Source organism: Protopterus annectens, chromosome 16.part0 (genome assembly GCF_019279795.1).
Source record: "Protopterus annectens isolate FY-2018-M chromosome 16.part0, PAN1.0, whole genome shotgun sequence".
In the NCBI taxonomy this organism is placed as follows: Eukaryota; Metazoa; Chordata; order Ceratodontiformes; family Protopteridae; genus Protopterus; species Protopterus annectens.
Window position 1 is genome coordinate 691,223,333 of NC_056750.1, and position 20,328 is coordinate 691,243,660.

At 43.1% G+C, this 20,328-nt stretch overlaps 1 protein-coding gene across 1 annotated transcript in view; it reads right to left on the minus strand.

Moving 5' to 3' along the window:
* Window positions 1-20,328, minus strand: part of ENTPD2 (ectonucleoside triphosphate diphosphohydrolase 2) — a 1,039,348-nt gene that overhangs the window by 789,952 nt on the left and 229,068 nt on the right. The window lies entirely within an intron of this gene.

The following is a 20,328-nucleotide window of genomic DNA, read 5'->3' on the forward strand; positions in this document are numbered from 1 at the left end:
AAACAATTTCACAATTTCTCCACAGCCAGTCTGGTGGACACTTATCTTGAGACAATGTAGCAATTGCCTCATGTTCACTTAATGACCACTTAATCCTTAAACAGATAAAGTATGTGAGAAGCATAAATAAATAATTTCATTGGAGACTACACTCTGTCATACAAGCACTCATAATATAAACCAAGTTGCCAACATTACACATAATATGGTCCACACATGTAGACCAACATATGCTGACTCACTTAAATGCAATCTTCCTAAACCTTAAAGACCTCCCAGATGTTCCACTTTCAAATATTTACCTCAGCAAACTCACAAGCAATCAACAAAAGCAACACCTAATAACACACATACAACCACACTCAGTGGAGCAAAAAATACAAAGCCAATAAGACAAGCAAACGATTCCCAGGACTCCATTGTAGAACATACTTGATGTCCCACTCAGCAGACTGAACAAAGAGAAATGGTTAGTTGCCTTTCTGGAGCCAGGATCTGTCAAATTATGCATGCACTCAAGTCATTACTCAACAGGTACACCGAGTAGTAGTCTAAATTCACTAAAGAAGATGCCACAATACAAACAAAACATGAAAGTCTAACGATGGGTTTAGTTTCTGGTGTCATTCTAGGGGGATTCATAGGTTCATAGGTTGGTACTAGGTTATCGGCCCTAGGGCCTATACAAGCCTAGCCATAACAATTCCCTGGATATTTCTTCCCACAATATTTACTTCTCTGGACCCCTGTTTAGCAGGCCGACTGACATGATCCCCGGGGTGAATTTCCTATCTCCCATCCAATCATCAAGGTTCTTTTTGAAGAGGGTCAATGAGGCGCTCTGCTTGACATGTATGGGCAATCTATTCCAGAGTATGGGGAGTCTCTGGGTCAGGAACCTATCCCTCCAGCATGTTTTGTTCATTGTGATGACAAGGTTTAGATCCTTGGAGCGTGTGGCTCTGAGGGATTAGGATTTCTTTAAGTGGAGCATGTCAAACAGCTCAGGGTTTGACATGGCCTTGTATGTTAAGCAGAGATCGCCTCTGAGTAGACGATATGCCACAGAGTATAGCTGGAGTTATTTTTAGACGGTCAGGATATGGCATCTGCTTTAGACCTGTGATTCTTTTAGTGAGGTATTTCTGTGGCCTTTCCAGCTGTTGCAGATGTCTTATGAGGTACATACCAAACAGGGCATTATACTCTATAATGGATCTAATGAAGGATGAGTACAGTAGGACAATGACCTCCTTTTTTCTGGATGAAAAGCCCTTAGTGATGAGGTGTGCCACATAGAAGGATTTCCTGACTGTTGTGGTGATGTGGTTATCAAAAGTGAGACCACTCTCCACCTGTGTCCCTAAGTCTCTCATCACACTTTCGATGTTTAGTGTCCTGACACCTATGTGGTAATTCCTATGTGGTAATTCATGGGTACATGCTTTTTTCCAAAGGGGATAACTATACATTTCTTGGCATTAAGCTTGAGCCCATGGCTCTGGCACCAGGCATCTGTTTCTGTAAGCCCCTTTTGCAGACTATCCACATCATTTGGGGATTCAGTAATGGCTCCCAGTTTGCAGTCATCTGCGAACTTTGTTAGCCAGAGTCCCTTAGTGTTGGCCTGTACTTCAGAGAAGTAGATGCCAAACAAGAGTGGTGCCAGGACTGAACCCTGAGGTATTCCACTTGTCACTTGTCTGGAGATGGATTTGGAGTCAGCTACTTTTACAGTCTGGGCTCTGTCAGTAAGCCAGTTGGCAACCCATCGAGTGACATAGGGATTTATGCCCAGCTTAGTAAGTTTATCTATGATTCCAGAGTGGGGGATGGTGTCGAAGGCCTTGGTGAGGTCCAGATAGGTTGTGTGGACCAACTTACCCTCGTCCACAGCTCTGGAGACTGATTCGAAGAAGTCAATCAGATTCAGGAGACAAGATCGGCCCTTCAAAAACCCAAACTGGGTGGGGTCCAGTGTTTGAAGGTTGCCAATGTCTTTGTTTATAAGTTCCATGATAATGCGTTCCATGCCCTTGCAAATCAGGCATGTCAGACTGATGGGACGGTAGTTCCTGGGGTCAAAGGTGGATTCCCTCCTTGTGGAGTGGGATAACTGTAGCTGTGCTCCACAAAGTGGGCATGAAGCCTGAGGTGAGGCTATGATTAAACATGACACTTAGGTGAGGTGCCAGTTCATGTAGTACACAGCCTGGGATGTCATCTGGTCCCATGGATGCTGTATTCTTAGCTTTGGAGAGTGCGGTTTCTACCTGTGTGGCCGTGATTACCAGAATTTGGCAATCTATTGGTATTGAGATGGGCCCTTTAGGGGGTGAGAGGGGGGTGAAGTTGGCACTAAATCGATCTGCCAGGATATTGGAAATATCCTTGGGATCAGTATATTTAATGCCATTCTGTTGTAGTTCAGAGCAAATCTGAGCATTGCCATTTAGATTCTTGACATAACTATAGAATGCCTTGTGGTTGTATTTGGAATCTTTGGCAATTTTATTTTCATAACTATCTTTTGAGGATTTTATGAGGTATCTCAGCTTCTTACTGAGGCTGGTGAGGGAGTTTTTTGCATCCTGGGATATTCCTCTTTTCTACAACAGTTTCTTCCTTCTGTTGTATAGTTTGTTTATAGCAGGGGACCACCAGATTGGCTTCCTTTTTCTGGAGAAGAGCATCTTGGTTCTATTTGGGATAGCACGATTCATGCACAAGTGGATGTGCTCATACAGTGCCTTAGTGTAGGATTCTGCAGTCGAACTTTCAGATCCCATCTGCATGGGTGTCGTAAAGTTTGTCACTTCTGTCTTCAGTTGCATGAAGTTGGCTTTGGAGAAGTTTTTTAAGGAGGTTTCCTTACTGGCAGGTGGGGTTGGGATGTGGATGTCAAGGGTGATTTACATATGGTCAGACCTGACCAATAAGGGGGTGACAACTGGTGTGGAGCATCTATCTTCCATGTTGATAATGACCAGGTCTAGAATATTGGGAATCCCTGGTGGGACAATGGATTAGTTGATCCAGAGCGTTGGAATTTATGAATTCCAAGAACCGTTGGGAAAAGGAGTTGGTACCCGAGTAGTTTTCCCAGTTAATGGCAGGGTAGTTGAAATCACCCAGTACTAGGGCATTTGTTTGTATCTTAATATTTTCCAGTATGTTTAGAAAGGTGTAGTGAGAATCTTGGGGCATGGTGGGGGATCCGTAGCAAGCTACAATTGGATTGCAGTCTTACCTAGTGTTAGTTGCACTTGGAGAATTTCAGATGCATTGCGTTGGGCAACTAGGCTGGAGGTGTGAATATCCTTGGTGAATATAGACACTCCTCCACCTTTAGTGTTTTGGTCTTGGTTTTGTGGCCGAAAAGTGTGGTAAGATTTGTAGCCTGGTATTGCAGGGGTGCTCTCTGGAGCCTTGAACCAGGTCTCAGTTACTGCACAGATATCGATGTTCTCCATTTTTAGGAGTACCTCGAGAGAGAGAGTGCATTTTGAGGTTTAGACTACTAGCATTGAGCAGCATTACCTTCAGATTTTGCATGCTTGTATCTGTTATGGTGGTTGTTTTATCCTTTGAACCTTGCCTAAAAAGGCACTATAGGAGTGGCAAGAGCTTTAGCCAGTAACCTGAATCCCAGGGGTGACAGGTGCAGACCATCTCTGGCAAAGCATCATGGTTTGTTGATCATGTCTTCCCAGGCAGACAGATACTGGATCCCCTTTGAATGACACCAGAAGCTTAGCCAATTGTTGAAGTCAATCATTTTGTCCTTATACTGTGGTATCATTCTGGGTGAAGGCAGGATGCTACTCAGGGCTAGGATCATACCTACCTGGGCAACATGATCCAAAAGCTCTTCCATGTCTCTTTTCATGTTTGTTCAAGTTTCATGTATTGTTTTTTATATATAAATTTTATTGTGTTTTCAAGGAGTTTTTCTTCCCGGGCCTCTGCTGAAAATTGACATATATCCAGCTGGACTAGCCCGGTCAACAAATGTAAAATAAAAAATAAATAAAATAAAATGTAGTCAAGGGAGGTACGTCTCAAGTCATTCACTCCAGCATGGACAATGACAGAGTCATATTTGTACTTGTTGTGGAGTGATTTGACTGCATGTGTTATGTGGCGGATCCTGGCACCCGAAAGGCAGCGGACTGTAATTTTCTCCTTGTTCAGCGTGGTGAGTGGGACATCAGTGTGCCTGACTATAGAGTCACCTATGACTAAAGTGTTGGGTACATTGTCTTGCGTTAGGGGCTGTTGTTGGATGGCACACTGGTGTTGTGAGCTATGTGTCACTTTGGTTGTGACTGGTGTTTGTTTGCGTTTCAGCTTCGGAGGTCCTTGTTGCCTGGGCAGGTTAATGTTAAGGGCCTCTGCATATGTGGGTTTAGTGTTGCTATGTGTGGGTGTTGATGGTGTGGATTTTGAAGGGCTATGAGTTGCTTGAGGTGTAGTGCAGGTGTTAACCTTCTCCTCTTGACTGTCTAGCACAATCTTGTCCGGAGAGAGCTTTGCTTCCAGTTTGACTATGTAAGTGCATCTCTCGCAGGTTGTAGTGTTGGGTGGTAGGAGGAGAGGATTGTCTGTGTACATGAGGCAGTTGCCGCATTGCCCCAGTATGCCCAGATTCACCAGCAGGACAGGAGAAATCATCGGAAGCTGATCCTTGGACAGGCCTGTTTAGGTGATTTTTTTGTAAAGTTTAAGAGCTGTTTTCCCTTACCTTTGCAAGGTACTTTGCAATTATAGGCTGTTTAGTGCCTACGATTAATTTCTCCTTATTGACAAGGAGAACTGAGTGCTTGTATCAGTTTCAAGCTTCCTAGTGCTTTCCAGCAGGTTCTAGAGTAAATGCTAGTCACAGGGATTCAGATTTTAGTGCTACTACTGAGAAACCAGCTAGTTCTAAGGGAAAATTTGAACAGCAGACTTTCTGGCACCTGGAATAGTTTAACTGTAGCCTCGCAGTGCTGCACGATGCAAAAAATGTGCAAACACACGCATTTTTAAGCCAGAAAGCTGAAAGGGATAGAAATCAGCCCCAAAAGGCTAATAAATTTACAATTTCAGAGCTGGAAACCACTCCTCTAGCGTTAGATAGGCAGTACAATGCTCACCACTCGCACTGGTAAGCAGTAAGACTTCCCTCTACCACAGCAGTAAGACTTCCCTCTACCACAGCAAGGTCTGGATAACTCTGAACACAGAAAATAAAGTCCTGAGACAAGCAAAGCCTGGGATATGGACTGGCTAGGAAAGGTGGGAAATGAGCAAACAAGATAGTATTTTTTTTTTGTTGAAACAGGCTAAACAATGCAATAATACAGTAAATAAACACAGAAAAGGCTAACACACGAGTGTGTAGTCCTAAACAGTAAATGCAATTAAAACTCTACAAAATTAGCAATTTAAAACTTTTTAAATGAAGCAAGGCAAGTGCACAATTGAAAAATGATTTAAGAGGCAGTAATACAGCAGAATAAGTAGCTAGTCTTCATATACAGAGAAGTTTATATATACAGAAAAGCCGCTAAAACACACAAATAATTCAGATGCAGTGCAACTTAGAGCACTTGAGTTGTAGCAATATTAAGGCAATTACAGTTATAATAAATGCTCTAAAATATACTCTATATTTCCAAAATGTTTGAGAAGCACAGTCAGAACACAAGGAGATTCAGGCAATTTTTTTTTTTTTTTTTTGAAAGGGAAAAAGGAGAAACAGAAGGCCTTCTCAGATGTTCTCTCTGTATTAGGTAGACTGATCTGATGACACTAGACTTGGAGGAGTGTCCCAGATCAGATTTACAGTAGGGGTGGGCAACTGCAAAGCCACCAAGTATAACAACAAGACACGAACAGGGAGGGAGGGTGGAGACCAATACTAAGGCTATTAGCCTACAGACAGTAAACACTACAGAAAGCCACAAAATGAAAGTTTTTAAACAGATAAAAAAGCAGAGACTCTACAGAATGCTTTTAACTGCAAACAAATCAGTTACCCGTGCAGATTAGTTAATAGTAATAAAGTACACTAAAAACTATGCAGCAGGCAATTAAAAGTGCTACATATAAATTGCTAAAACAATAATCAGTATAAATTATCCAATAAAACAGGATACTTCTATAACTCAGCGCAGATTCAAAAATTGCCAGCATAGGAAAACATGGTAAACAAACCATGTTGCTTTGCAGAGGAAGGTCTGCATCTCTCCTCTCTAGGCGTCTGAACATTGGTCATAACTTTAGGCTCCTAATACAACCTGTTTAGACAATAATGCCAAACTGACAAACAGTACAGTTTTGTACCTACCATAAATGTAGATGTTAAAGTGCTAATACAGCTGCAGTCATAACAGATGGGTTCTCCTGCCGTCAGGCGGGTCCTCGGTCAGCCGAATTCCAAAGTCTAGGTCCGGCGTTGGTTGTCGTCGGTTCTTCCCTAATGTCAGTGCGACAGGGGTATAAAGGAACCAGCCGACGCCATTTTCTTCAGTTTTTCTTGCCCCAGATGTCAGGTGCCCCCAGAAGGAAGGCAATACATAAATTTGTGTAATAATGCAGTGCAATATAATCAAAATACAGTAGTTGCAAGCAAATACATCATAAATGAATACCCCAATCAAGTTGTATGAGGATGTGTCAGCCTATAGGCCTGTCCCAAGAGGGGAGGGAGGGAGGTAAACCTGGACTGCAGCTGTATTAGCACTCGAACATCTACATTTATGGTAGGTACAAAACTGTACTATGTTCATCGTGCATACAGCTGCAGTCATAACAGATGGGTAGAATCCCAAAGCTAAGAAAGGGGTGGTAGGCACTAGGTGGAAAGTACAGTTTCAGTCATAACAAGTGGGTTGTCCTGTTCCAAGTCGAGGTCGGCCGCTGATGATGTCACTCCACCCGGCGTCATCTCTGCTGGTCTTCGGGTATAAAGCATCAGCCGCCCATTTTCCTCCTCAGTTTTTTGCCCCCCAGATGAGTAGCCCTCTTGCAGGGTAAAATTTGGATAGATGCCAATGTTTCCAAATAGATAGAGGTGAACACAACAATAAGCATATATGTACATATATACAAACAAATACACCATAAAGACCCCCAACAGCTAGCTATTACATCTACATTTATGGTAGGTACAAAACTGTACTATGTCCTTCATGGATGCATCTGCAGTACTCCTCGTAAGAAGGCTGTTTCTTTCCCTCTGTTTGTGGGTTGGGAAAGAAGGAAGGTAGGTGGATTGCCTGGTTTAAAGATACTCTGGATACCACCTTAGGCATAAATGTAGGATTAGTCCTCAAGGACACTCTATCTTGGTGGAAGATTAGGCAGTTTTCCATGACAGGTGTTGTGGTCTGCTGTTGCTGCTGGTTTCAAGGCTGCTAGTGTCAACTTTTCTAGCACAAAGTTTAAGTCCCAAGCTGGTAATGGTGGTTTCCTGGGAGGTTTTACATTCTTTATTCCTCTGAGGAACTGCCTGAGCAAAGCAGGAGGATCAAAGCTGTATTCTGCTGAAATAGCTAATGCATGTATCTTGATGGAGTGACAAACCTTTTCCATTTAAGAATAATGTCTTTAACTCTTTGGGAAAGTTCTGGATTAGCTGCTGCTATGTGATGTTCCATGCAGTCAGTTGTAGCGTTTTAGGTTTGGGTGTATGATGCTGTAGTTGTTCTGAGTTAACATCAAACATGTTGTTCGAGACACACTCTTCAGTAGTGGATATACCAGTGTTGTCTTGCCAGTTTGGGGCTATCAGGATTATCCTTGGATGTTCTTCCTTGACTTTTACTAGTACCTTGTGTATCAGAGCAAGAGGAGGAAATGCATATGCTGTTAGGCCTTTCCAGTTGAAGGAGAGTGAGTCCACTTTCCATGCTAGTGCGTGGCATGTCCTGGTTGAGAGGTGATGCGAATAGGTCTATCTGTGGCATTCCCCATTTCTTTGAGATGGTCTTGAAGATGTGTGGTTCTGCTTAGTATGTCTGCTAGAGTATTGTCTTTCCCGGTACAAATATTGCCTGTAACTGAATGTTGTAGCTGAGTGCCAGCGTCCACAGCTCCAAGGTCATTCTGCATAGGGGGTATGAATGAGTGCCTCCCTGTTTGTTGATGTACCACATGACTGTGGTGTTGTCTGTCCTTATCATCAACTGGCCCTCTTTGAGGAAAGGTTTGAACTTTTGGATTGCCAGTTTTACTGCCAGCATTTCTTTTAGATTGATGTGCAGGTGAATTTGATCCTGTGTCCCAAAAATCCGCATGCATTTCCAGCATGTGGGCCCCCATCTAGAATCTGAAGCGTCTGTTGTGATGGTCTGGCTTGGTTGACATCTGCGGGAAGGGCAGGCCTGGGTTGACTGGCATGCCCTGAGCCACCATAGGAACTCCTGTTTTAAGCATGGAATTAGTGGGATTTCTGTTTCTAGACTGTGTCTGTGTTGGGACCATAAATTCTTTAGGGTACACCTGTAGTTTCCTCATGTGTAGTCTGGCAAATGGGACCAAGATTATGCATGATGACATGAAGCCCAAGGCCTGTAGAAATTTTCTTGCTGTTAACTTGTTCAGTTTTGTTAGTGCCAAGAAGTAAAGAGGAAGTTCTTTTGTTTTTCTGTAGTCAGGAATGCCATTTGTTGCACTGTGTCCAATTCCGCCCAAGAATGTCTTTGTTTGGGATGGTATCAACCTTGACTTTTGTAAATTGACTGTGTGTAAATCTGTTGTCAGCTTGCTTTAATTGATAGTGCTCTGATCCTGCAAGAAATCTAAGAAGTTGCTGTAGGGTCAGCATTTTGAATTTTGGGACAATGATGTATGTATTTAAGGTGGACAGGGTCGAATTGGTCTCCAACTTTTTTTCCTTGTTCTGCTGTTGGCGCCTCTGTTTTTGATTTGGAGGTAGATTTGGCATTCCTCTTTTGACTGGTAAAGGATCTATGGATTGTAAAATCCACTTGTCTTTTGTTATGTAGTGCCAGTTCTTTGAAAATAAGGTTAACTTTCCGCCTAGAGGAGCTGCTATTTGTTCCGATTTAGGATTAAGTCACTGTGGTTGTGCTGATGTAGTGGAAATCTTTAACAGTTTGAACAGATTTTGCCTTTTCTTCCATTTTCTTCATAACCTGCTGGGCAGGTGTACCAAACAAACTTGTCTTGTCCATAGGAGCATCTAGCAACTTAGCTTTAACATGATCATGCATGTCTTCTTATCACTGTGCCTGTCATGGCTGATCTAAATGAAGCCTCAGTGCATCATAGCCACATTTTAAGGAATGGTTGCTAACCTGTTGTATGTTATTTACCATCTCTAATACATATTTCTTATCAAGAGATTCATCAGTAGTTAGCTTTTTAGTTAACTGATCAAGCATAAACTCTTGGTATTGTATCATGTGAAACTGACAGTTTAAAGCTCTAGCTGAGAGAGTAGCTGAAGTGTAGACCTTTTACCCCATCTGTCTAGTGACCTTTGCTCCCTTTCAGAAGGAATAGGTTTTTAGCTGTGGTTGCGGCTACTGCCTTGGGACCCTGGGATATAGTTTCTGGGTCTGCAAGGGTGGTGATGAGTATCTGGCACCCTGTGAAATCTGTCTGGTTTGGCAGGGCTGGGCAAACATCATTGAAAGCATCATCCACCACAGAGAGAACAGGAGGTATAGCTAAGGGCCTGTGCTGTGGTAGGTGCAGAAAAGTCCTAAGTCTTTTCTGGAGTCTGAAAAATCCTGTTGCTGCCATTGGAACTGTTAAGCAGCTGGAATGGATTCTTCAGCATCAGAATCTCCTCAGGCTGGTCAGTTATGTCTGATTCATGAGCAGAATCATCAGAAGACACTGGCTCAGAGATCCTCTAATTAAAGAAATTAAACCTTCTGCCAAAGAAAGCATTTGAGAACTAGAAGAGGGCCTGGATGAGGGGGGCCCCCCTCAGTTAGGTTCAGCTGTACTTTTGCAGTTTTTTCGGTTCGCAGAAACCGACACTCTCATGATTTTTGCTACCGTGTTTTTCCCGCCTCCGCGGACGACGCGGAAATCGGTCTTTATCTTTAGGTTTTTTATTTTTGGGGTAGTCGGTCGAGGCGACGGACATAATGTACGCAAAATCAAAATCAAAAACTGTTCGACGCAACGACCGGCCTAGCCGGTTGAAAAAGAGAAAAAGAAGAAGGACAGGCAGGCGAACAGGCTGCTTCTGGGGGGCTGGCAAAAAACAGGCAACAGTAAGAGTGGAAATCTTTAGCTCTGGAGCCACGCTGCAAGAAAGACTGAGAGAGATGATGACGCCGGGTGGAGGCGACATCAGCCCGGCCGGACCCATGACTGCAGATGCATCCTTGAAGGACACCTAGGAGGAGCCAAAATGCCCTGCAAGACTGCAGTGGCAAAGCCTGCTCTAGATTTGGAGTATAACGGTAGGTTGTAGTGCTTGGAGAAGGTATGCACAGAACTCCAAGTGGCTGCTTCCAAAATATCCTTGGTAGGAACTCCTCTGAGGAAGGCTGCAGAGGTGGCTGTGGCCCTGGTGCAATGAGTTCTAATGCCTGTAGGTACAGTTTTGCCATGAAAGCAATAGCAAAAACGTATGCAGTGGGCTATCCATTTTGAGATTGTCTGTTTGGAAATTGGCTTTCCTTGAGCTCCTACCGCATAGGCCACAAAGAGCTGTTCTGATTTTCTGAAAGGCCAAATAATAACGCGGTTGTCTGTGGATGTCCAAGGAATGTAGTAATCTCTCCCCTTTGTTTTGAGGATTAGGATAAAAAGTAGGTAAATGTATGGCCTGATTTAAAGCTACCCTGGATACCACTTTAGGCATAAAGGACGGGTTGGTTCGTAAGGAAACTCTGTCCTGAAGGAAGATGATGAAAGGCTGTACAGCCATGAGAGCCTGTAGTTCTGAAACTCTACGAGCTGAGGTGATAGCCAGAAGGAAAGCTGTTTTCCAGGACAAATATTGCAAATCTGATGAGGCAGCTGGCTCAAAGGGAGGCAAGGTCAGTTTTTCCAGAATGAAATTAAGATCCCAAGCAGGTATTGGTTGTTTCCTTGGAGGTCTTAAATTCTTAGCCCCTCTGAGGAACTGTCTTAAGAGAGGGTGAGAGAATAAAAGGAGGATCAGTGTTGTATTCTGCAGAAATGGCTGAGGCATGGATTTTGATGGAGGAGAAAGAAAGTCCACTGCTTAGCAGTTCAGCCAAATATTGTAGTATTTGAGGTAAATTCAGTTTTCCATGATCCTGACCCTTTTTCTCATTCCAGACACAAAAACGTTTCCATTTTGCAGAGTAAGCTTTTCTAGTTGATGGCCTTCTGGCCTCCAAAATGACATCCTGCACCTCCTTGGAGAGTAGGGCCTGTTGTGATGCTAAGGAATCTTCCATGCGGCCAGATTGAGTGTTTTTAGCTGGCTGTGAAGAGTTTTGAAGCTGTGCCGAGTCAGAAGAAGAGGCATTAGAGGCAGGGTCCATGGTGGTGAATGCGTCAGGCTCCTCAGGAGTGGGTACCAGTGTTGCCTTGGCCAGTCCGGAGCAATGAGAATCATCTTTGGTCTGTCTGCTCTGGTCTTCAATAGAACTTTGGGCAGCAGAGGAAGAGGTGGGAAGGCATAAACTGTCATTGATGTCCAACTGAAAGAGAGAGCGTCCACTCTCCAGGCCTTTGGATGGAAGATCCTTGAGCAGAATTTTGTCAATTGATGATTTTTGTGGGAGGCAAAGAGATCTATGTCTGGCCTTCCACATTCTTGGATTATCTCTGTAAAAACTTTTGGATGCAATTTCCATTCGTGTGGATCTGTCATATTCCTGCTTAGGTTGTCTGCCAGCATGTTTTCCTTGCCTGGCAAGTACTGTGCTTGTAGTTCCATTTGTAAGTCCAAGGCCATGTTCCAAAGTGACATGGCCAGTCTGCATAGGGGATAAGAATGTGTCCCTCCCTGTTTGTTTATGTACCACATAACTGTGGTGTTGTCTGTTCTTATCAATAGTTGACCTGGTTGTAGAAGGTCCTTGAAAGCTATAATAGCATTTATTACTGCTAGCATTTCTTTTTGATTGATGTGAAGGTGCTTTTCTTTTTGGGACCATTTGCCCTGAATGCACCGATCTGTCACGTGCGCCCCCCAGGCGTAGTCCGAAGCGTCTGTTGTGATGACTTGATTTTCTTGAGGCTTGCTGAATGGAAGGCCTGTGTTTGTTTGACATGCTTGAGCCCACCACAGAAATTCCTTTTGCAGACATGGAATTAGTGGTATTATTGTTTCCAAACTGTGGCTGTGTTGAGACCATATGTTTTTCAGGTACCATTGTAGTTTCCTCATATGCAGCTTTGCACATGGGATTAGCAAGATGCAAGATGCCATGAATCCCAGAGCCTGCAGGATTTTCCTTGCAGTCAGCCTGGTGCAATTTGCTAGTGTTCTGAAGTATTGAATTAGTTGCCCCTGCTTCTCTGGCGTGAGGTAGGCCATCTGGGTGTTTGTGTCCCAAATTGGCACCCAGGAAAATTATCTTCCGAGAGGGTATTAGCCTTGATTTCTTTTTGTTGACTGTGTATCCCAGAGAGTTCAACAACATTATTACATAAGCCAGCTGTTTCAGAAGAATGTGCTTGCTGTCCGCTTGGATCAGGCAGTCGTCCAAATAGGGGTATATTTGTATCCCTTGAAGTCTGCAGTAGGCAATTACTGATGCCAGGCATTTCGTGAATACTCTGGGTGCAGTAGATAAGCCAAAGGGCAATGCAGAGAATTGATAATGGGTTGAACCTGCAAGAAATCTGAGGTACCTTCTGCAATTTTGTCTGATTGGGACATGCAGGTATGCCTCCTTGAGGTCCAATGTTACCAGCCAAGACTCCTTGCCCAGCATGGGAAGAAGTTGCTGTAGGGTGAGCATCTTGAATTTTGGTACGAGTAGAAATGTGTTTAGGATGGATAGGTCCAAAATAGGTCTCCAATCTTTTCCCTTCCTTGGCACCAGAAATAGCCTGGAATAAAAACCTTGACCTTGTTCGTGCGTAGGTACCTCTTGAACAGCTTTCATGTCTATGAGATCTGTAATTTGCCTTTGTGCCTCTGCCCTTTGATTGTGTGGCAGGTTTGGCATGCCTCTCATTTTTGGAAGGGTGTGAAAATGGAATTTGTAGCCTCTGTTTATAATGTCCAGGATCCATTTGTCCTTGGTGACAATATGCCAATTTTTTGAAAATAATGCCAGCTTTCCTCCTAAGGGGGCTGCCATTTGAGACTTGGTTGACATGCAAAGAGGAAAGTCATTGGGTTTGCTTTCTGAAAGATTGCAAGTTATCCTCACCACCTCTTTGTGTAGGAGCTTGCCATTGTCTGCCTCTAAACGATCCTTGGGATTGTCCTCTGCCCCTTGGGCGCCTGTATCTGCCTCTTTGGGGTCTGTCCATAGCAGGAAAGGCCCAGTTTTTGGAAGGCCCATTTCTACTAAAGAGTGGGGGTTGTACCTGTAGAAATTCTTTCACAGTTTGCATTGATTTAGCCTTTTCCTCCATTTTCCTTAACACCTCCTCGGCCTTAGCACCAAATAGTACATCCTTTTGAAGAGGGGCGTCTAGTAATTTAGCTTTGACATGATCAGGTAAGGCTTGTTCCTTGAGCCAGGCATGCCTACGTATGACTGATCCTGTAACAGCAGCTCTACATGAGGCCTCTAGAGCATCCAAACCACATTGTAAGGTATGCTTACCCACTTTTCTGCACTATGCATCAAATCCTGCAACTCCTTCAAATCTGGTTGTTCAGGTTGTGACATTTTACTTTTCAATTGTGATAACAAAAACTGTTGGTATTTTAGCATATGAAACTGACAGTTTAAGGCCCTCATGGATAAGGTAGCCAAGGTATATACCTTTTTTCCCCACCTTTCTAAGGATCTGGAGTCTCTCTCGGAAGGTAATGGATTTTTAGCAATGGAGGCCTTAACTCCCTTGGGGCCCTGTGAGATGGTTTCTGGGTCAGCAGCATGGCTTTTGTAAAGAAATTGGTGTGAGTCAGGAACCCTATAGTACCTGTCAGGCTTAACTGGAGCTGGAGGTAGAGAGTCCGGGTTAAGGCAGGCCTCCGAGTAAACATCATCTAGGATGTCCAAGACAGGAGGTATAGCCAGAGGCCTGTGCTGAGGTAGCAAGAGAAATTCCCTGAGCCTTTTCTTGGAATCAGAATAACCTTGGCCTTCCCAGTGGAAGTGTTCCCTTAAGGTATGTAAAGTTTCCCCAAATGAGTAATCCTCTGGGGGGAGACAGAAGGGATGGACTCCTCCGCATCAGAGTCTTCAAAAGGGGAGTAAGAATGTTCCTGATCATCAGAGTGCTCTGAAATAGTGGAGCCCTGATCAGAGGAGAGGGAATCTTCCTCCACTCTGGGCCTTTTGTCCGGTGGGGGCTGAGAACCTCTGATAAGAGTAATTAAATCCTCAGCCATTTTAAGCATCTGTTTCTTAGGCATGGGGCCTGGAGATGGGCCCTGTGTAGCTGGTCTCTTAGAGTGCATGGTTGCTTTAGACTTTATGAAAGCCTTGATGGAGAAAGAAGAGGAAGGTCTGAAGACACCTTGAGTGGAGGTGGACCTGTCCACATTCTGAGTTTCAACGCCAAGAGTGGCTTCGGTAACAGTAGTCGGGGTGTGGGCCGAGGAGCCTGCGACCTCGGGCACAGGAGACACCGCCAAAGAAGTGTCGTTGGTAGTCAGGGGCTGTGTAGGTGCCTCACTGAGAACCGGACCATGTGTAGTCGGCTTTGGCGTGGTGTCGGTAGAGGTAGTGGACCTCGTGTGTTGGTCCTTGTCTTTGCGTTTTTTAGACATAACCAGAGTCGGAGTATCCGACGACATAGTATAGTTAAATGCTTTCCCAAAATAATGCTGGGCAAACTCCGCCCGACGCTTAATAGTGCGTTTGTTGAATGTAGCACAAAAGCGACAGACTGAGACGTCGTGGTCTGGGCCTAAACAAGGTATACAGAGGGAATGGAAATCCTTATGCGGTATTTGCTTCCCACAAGAAATACAATTATTAACTTTGTCTGATATCGGTCTGAGGCAAGAAAAGTTTCCCCAACGGGGTACTTAGCTTTTAAGAAGACTTCGGTTTCCAAATTTTCATAATCTCAGGAGCTGGCCGGCCGGCACTTGCAAACTGCTTCTGCTTTGGGCACCGCGCGGCAAGAAAGACTTAAGAAAATGGTGTCGGCTGGTTCCTTTATACCCCTGTCGCACTGACGTCAGGGAAGAAGCAACGACAACCGACGCCGGACCTAGACTTTGGAATTCGGCTGACCGAGGACCCGCCTGATGGCAGGAGAACCCATCTGTTATGACTGCAGCTGTATGCACGATGAACATCTACCAACATAGCAAACTCAGCCAAACTCAGCCCAAGTGTATCTTAACGTCTTTCTTACTGGTTAATGACAGGAACTTAAAGAACTTAACTCCCTCTGAGCTCTCCTCACCTTGGAGAATGTTGACATCTGTGCAGTTATACAGACATAGTTCAAAGCTGCAGACAGTACCATGGCAGTGCAAGGTTTTAGCACCTTCCGCACATTTAGACCAGTAGCTACACAGACAGGGACTAAAGGAGAAGGTGCCTCAATATACAAGTTTATCTCTAGGTCGGTTAAACAGGATGATGTGCTGGAGTTTTTCCATATTCAGACTACCATAGGCAAGATCCCATTCCATACTCTAGCAAGCTACAGATCACCCTCTATATCCCATGCAACACATAGCTCATACTCAAATCTACTGGAGACTCTCCCTATTCAATCAAACACCAACTCATGGGGGATGTAATTACCCTTATACAGAATGGAAATGGAGATTCCTAGAATTTGTAAACCACCAACACCCTCAGCCAGTGGCCATACCCTCAGAATAGGTTACAACATATTGGACCTTGTAGTCACAAATATGGGAGAATGCTGCACCCACAACCCCACCCCTGGCATCATGTTCTCTCTGGCAAGTTCTGATCACAAAGTTGTCTACTTCAAAATAAAAAATAGCTTTGGTAACGCCATTGAACCCTGTAACAGTTGGGAACTACTCCAAAGCAAACCACCTTTTATTAAGCTATAGCTTGTCAAAATCCAATGCCCCTCCTAACCCAGAAAACACAGCATCCTACACATAATTGATCAAAGAAGCTCTGTACAACCATGTCAGTAGATGCACACAGGCAGCTGTACCTACCAGAAGTAAGAGCAAAACAAACTCTAAACAAATCACCCTGGTGGAATCCTACTTTAACAGGTTATAGGATCATGGGAGGTTACTAGGCTAATGGGCCCTGGGGCTCTTACAAGCCTAGCCAAAAGTTTATCCCCAAAAAAGAAACTTCAGTAATCACTTGTTGCCCCTGTCAATGAGGGACAGAGGTGGAATCCCTGGGGCAAATTTGTGGTTTCCCATCCACTCATCAAGGATGCACTTGAAGAGGGTCAGCGAGGTACTCTGACATGTATGGAAAGTCTATTCCAGAGATGGGGCAGCCTCTGGGAGACAAACCTGTCTCTCCAGTGGGTTTTGTTGATGTTGCATATTCGATTTAGGCCTTTTGAGCGGGTAATTGCCAGTAGTTAGACTTGTGGATATGGAGCATCTCTAGCAGGGCAGGGTCCGATATTGCCTTGTAGGCAAGGCACAGTTCACCTCTGAGCAATCTATACAATACTGAGTAGAGCGATAGTGATTTGAGCCTGTCGACAAAGGACAGGTGTTGGAGGCCACGGATTATCTTTGTGAGGTATTTCTGTGGTCTTTCCAGTTGCTGTAAGTGTTTGGAGAGGTACATACCAAACGGGGAGTTATACTCAATTATTGGCCTAATGAGGGAGGAGTACAGAGAGGTAATAACCTTTTATCTGGATGCAATCCCTTTCCTTATGAGATGAACAAAATAAAAGGCTTTTCTGACCACTGCTGCTACATGATGGTTGAATGTGAAATTGTTGTCAACCCGAGTACCCAGGTCTCTCACCAAAGGTTGTGTGTTTAGGGTGGTGCCGTTGATGTGGTACCAGGATCAAGCACAGGTAATGAGCAAAAGGCACCAACATGCTTCTTTTGTAAAAAAATAGGACACGTTAAGCAAAATTGTGATCATTACAAAGCCTGGCGCAAAAAGAAGGAAGAACAGGGAGTGTTTCCAAAAAGAGAGCAAACAAATTTACAAGAAAAGTCAGAAAAGCAGGATTATGTACAAAAACCTTACACTATTAGTAAAAACAATTATAAGAGCCATCAATATACAGGAAAAGGGAAAGTACGCCCGGTAGATTTTCAAACAGTTTCACCTGTAAATCCGAAACATTTGATAGAACAGGCAGAAGGAATAGCTAGGCAACAGTTAAAAAAAGAGATTGAAAAACCTAAATATGTAGATCATTCAGACACAGAAGAAGATGACAAACAAAAACATGAGGTGTGTCATATTGCATTTGATAATAAAGGAGAGGATGAGTGGATTTCCTTACAATAGGGATGTGCCCCCCCTACTCTGGTATCTTTCCTGACTACCTTTAAAAAGGGTCGAGATGGACGACCACTGATTGATATTTGGGTAGAGGGGTCACTGTGGAAAAATGTCTTAATAGACACAGGAGCAGCAGTATCTGTCACAAACAGACAGCTACCAGCAAATTCTATAAAAAAGGTTTGCATTTCAGCATTTAATGGCACAGGATGCTATGCAGTGAGTAGCCAAAATGTGGACATAAAGTTTAGTCAAGAGGGACAGATATGGAAGGGTGCATTTTTAATGCATCCATGTTGCACAAATACCATTATTGGTATGGACATTCTAGGACCTTTAGGCATAGTAATTGATTTACCTAATGAAATTCTGTGGATGGGAGACAAACAACAAAGAGAGGAAGAGCAAAATACAGGTTGCTATGCAATCTCGCTACCTGACAAACCTGAAAAACCTACAGGCTATATAAATACAGACAGTGAGGATGTATGGAAGCATTTACAACAGCAATTCCCAAATCTATGGTCTAAGGGTCCCAGTGATTGTGGGAAACTAGAAAGCCCAGTAGGAATAGGAAGTGATCAGGACTATATACCACCTTTTCAAAAACAATATCCTATTCCTAGGGAAGCAGAAGAACATATGGAAAAATGTATTGCAGAATGGGAAAGAGAAGGGATTATACAAAAAGGCAACAGTCCTACAAATTCACCAATCTGGCCAGTTAAGAAAAAAGATGGTAGTTATCGTCTTGTTATTGATTTATAAAAGGTTAATCAATATACCACTCCTAGAGCACACTTGATTCCAGGAGTCCCAGAGTTGGCTGCACATATTAAGCCACAAAGTAAGTGGTTTACAGTAACAGATTTAGCAAATGGCTTTTTTGCAGTGCCACTTAGGAAAAAAGATTGGCCAAAATTTGCCTTTACATTTAAAAACCAGCAATATGTTATGACAAGGTTACCACAAGGGTTTCAAAACAGTCCAGTTATTTTTCATCAGACAGTAGGATCCATTCTACAACATTTGGAAAAGGATGATTCAGTAATACATTACATTGATGATATTTTAATTCAGTCAGAAACAGTAGAGGAGCATGTACTGCTTCTTAAGAGAGTTTTTCATACTCTACAGCAAGCAGGGTTTAAGGTTAAAAGTGAAAAAATTCAGTTTATGACACAAAAAGTTAAGTTTCTAGGTACTATTATAAAACCAACAGGAAGATCTCCTTGCCCTGTACGTGTACAAGGCATTTTACAAATGGAAAAGCCACTGACTATAGCAGACTTGCATAAATTCATGGGAATCATGAATTACAATAGGGAATTTATAGAGGATTATGCAGCCGTGGCTGCTCCCCTATACAAAATGTTACATGAACAAAAGAACTCCACCTTTTTTAGAGTGGGGATCTCATGAAGAGGAGGTATTTTCACAGATAAAAATAAAACTAGCACAAGCTACAGAACTAATAGCGCCCACTCCAAGGTTACCATTTGTGTTACAAGCAGCAGCAGAAAAAAAAACACTGTCTGTGGTACTACTACAGGAATGGCCACATGGTAGTGACAACAAAATGGAAAAAACATTACGCCCAGTCACTTTCTTTAGCAGGAAGATGACTCCAGTGGAATTGGGCTATCATCCATGTATACAGCAGTTATTAGCCATTTACTGGGGTATTAAACAAGCTGAATATTTGACCGTATTTTCCAGCATTATAGTACAAACACCACATCAAGCTGTAAAAGCTTTGATAGACAGTTTTGAAATTAATAAAATTACAGATGGTATTAGTCAGGCAGTCTTTGCAAAATGGATGGCACTTTTTGGAATGAAAACTGTTACTATACAGACAGGGGATAAATACCATTTGTCAAACCATATGGGATATGAAGGAAAACAGCATAACTGTTTAGGAAAGATAATGTCACCTGAGGTGCAATTTTTAGCATCTGATTTTGATCACTTTAAGCCATCCATCTTTGTGGATGGAGCACGATATTGGGACCAAGGCAGATACTGGACAGGATTTGCCATAGTTCCAGAGAATCCACAACTGGGTTCTCCTGAACTAATCAAGTTAACAGGGCATATGTCAGCTCAAAGAGCTGAACTGGAGGCAGTACTGTATGTGCTAAAGTATTACAATCCTATTAACATTTTTTCAGATAGTGCTTATGTAGTAAATTCTTTAAGACTACATATGGAAACCTGGGTAAGACGAGGATTTGTGGATAGTGTAGGTAAACCATTACGGCATGCTGAAGTATTAAGAGACATATATAAAGTTATAACAATGTCAAAACAACAAGGACAGTATAGCATCTTAAAAGTAAAAGCACATCAAAAGCCAACCAGTGAAACTTACAGATTAAATGTGTTAGCTGATACTTTGGCCAAACAAGCAGCACAAAATGGAAAAGAACTTCCAGAATATGAGTATGCCAATGTAGAAGTTAGTGTCTTAAAAGAGCTAGATAAAGAGTCAATAGAGAAAGACCTTGTAAATATACAAAAACAACAGGGCTTAAAAGAAGAAACCGATCAGTGCAGATTGGCAGGTATACCACCAAAGGAGTACTATGCATACACAACCTCCAAAGGGTTACAGTTGCCATATGTACCATTTCAGTTGGCACGCCAGTTGGTCAAGTTAAATCACCAAATACTGGGCCATATAGGAACTGATAAGTTATGGGCAGTTGTAAAAGAAAAGTATTGGAACCCAAATTTAAAAAAAGTCTGCAAACAGATTATAGAAGAATGTTTAATCTGTCTGCAGGTAAATGCTAAAAGCAAA